Consider the following 2274-nt stretch of genomic DNA (forward strand, 5'->3'; position numbering starts at 1 on the left):
ACAATAAAACATTTAAAACATCCTATCCCGATGTTACATCTACCAGAGCATGACCCACTAAGGAACTACACTAGACTTCAAGCACTAGCTCCTACTCAATCACTGCTCGTTACCTGAAAAATAGTTGTAAGGGTGAGTTCCTCAATCAATATAATAAGCATTATGAAGTATCATGAAATGCTAAGTAATTTAACACATATCATCACCCTAATCAGATCACACATATTCAGCAACGACAATATCAACTCATAATCATCATCATCATCATACTCAACTCAACACAACCATAAAACATACGTATAATATTGGAATACATCCATTCATGTTATACGCCATACATACATATATTATGCAATGAGACTCCATGCATGCGGTACCGACTATTCATGAACATATAGTTCAACCTCACCGATCAAATCCAGATACGGCTACCAAGCTCACTAGTCCCACTCATTTGAGACCTAGTGACTCACTCACTAATTCCTCACCATGGGAATTAGCTACCACCCCAAGGGCTATGATATGCACGCTAATCACCTAGCATGCAAACATGAACAACGATCCACAATACTAACTCACTAATTCCTCACCATGGGAATTAGCTACCACCATAAAGGCCACAATATGCAAGCTAAATCACTTAGTCATGCAAACATCAACAATCATCCACAATGGACATATGCTCACCCTCTAAGCCATAAACAGTCCATTCATAATTTCAGACATGATAGATACATTCACAACATTATGCATATCATCATACATCATCAACATATTCACCATATAATCATATCATGTCATACCACATAATCAATCACAGCATTAGCACACTCTACCAATACCTATACTACTCAAAACAACGGGAAATGATCCCTACTCTATCATACATCAGCTAATTTACATTACTCAGCTGAACAACTAAAAACTGCACAACAACAGCACAGAAAAATCACAATCCTGCCCATACGCGTATTGCCTAGTCCCATACACGTATGGCCCAATTCTCAGCCAATTCCATACGCGTACCACCTATCTCATACGCGTATGCTACGCGTACCACCTCCCCATACGCGTACCAACAGAGACCAAACCACGTTCAAAACATCATCTTCCTCATCCATACGCGTATTGCCTAGTGCCATACGCGTACCAGACCATCTCATACGCGTATTGCCTAGTGCCATACGCGTATGACCAGAAACCAGATTTCCAGATCTGCTATGGTCTTCTCTGCTACGAGATCTACCAATTCCAACCTCCTACAATCCAATTTTTCACAGTAATCGTTCATATCATCTAACACGAATCATACCCTATTCAATTTCACCAATTCTAACCTTTTTACATCTAATTCCTACGAATTCCTCTCAATCACAATCCAATTTCGTTCATCCAAAAGTTCACAATTTCATCATGCATCATTCCGAATAGAGTCAAATCAATGGTCTATCACTACCCATCACATGTTATCCCATAATACCCATTAAACGATGATAAACCCCCCTTACCTGAGTTAATCCGGCGAATCTTTAAGCTTCAAGCTTTTCTCTTCTCCAACCTTTGTTCTCTGGTTCTCTTTGCCCTTGTTCCACTTTTCTGCCCCTTTTTCCTTTTCACGTGAAAAATAAACCTTTTTACTGAATGGGACCTTTTCTAAATTCCAACTTTTATTCCAATAAAATAATAATCCAATAATAAAAATTCCAATTATTTAATTAAATTAATAAATATAATATTAACTTAAATTAAATAATTATCTTATTTTTATCGGGGTGTTACAACTCTCCCCCACTAAAAGAGTTTTCGTCCTCGAAAACATACCTCAAGCGAATAACTCTGGATAAGACTCCTTCATCTGGCTCTCAAGTTCCCAAGTCACATTACCACCTGCTGGTCCTCCCCAAGCTACCTTCACCAAAGCAATCTCTTTACCCCGCAACTGCTTCAACTCTCGATCCTCAATCCTCATAGGTGATGTTTCAACAGTCAGGTTATCTCTCACCTGGACATCATCTACTTGGACCACATGCGACGGATCAGGAATGTACCTCCTCAACTGAGACACATGAAAAACCTCATGCAGATTCGCAAGTGACGGCGGTAAAGCGATACAATAGGCTACCTCTCCTATCCTCTCCAAAATCTGATAAGGACCAATAAATCGAGGTGTCAACTTCTTTGACTTCAAAGCTCGACCAACCCCAGTTATCGGAGTAACACGAAGAAACACATGGTCTCCCTCTTGAAACTCAAGTGACTTCCTCCTCTTGTCGT

The sequence above is a fragment of the Lathyrus oleraceus genome, chromosome 4 (assembly GCF_024323335.1).
Source record: "Lathyrus oleraceus cultivar Zhongwan6 chromosome 4, CAAS_Psat_ZW6_1.0, whole genome shotgun sequence".
NCBI classification, from domain to species: domain Eukaryota; kingdom Viridiplantae; phylum Streptophyta; class Magnoliopsida; order Fabales; family Fabaceae; genus Lathyrus; species Lathyrus oleraceus.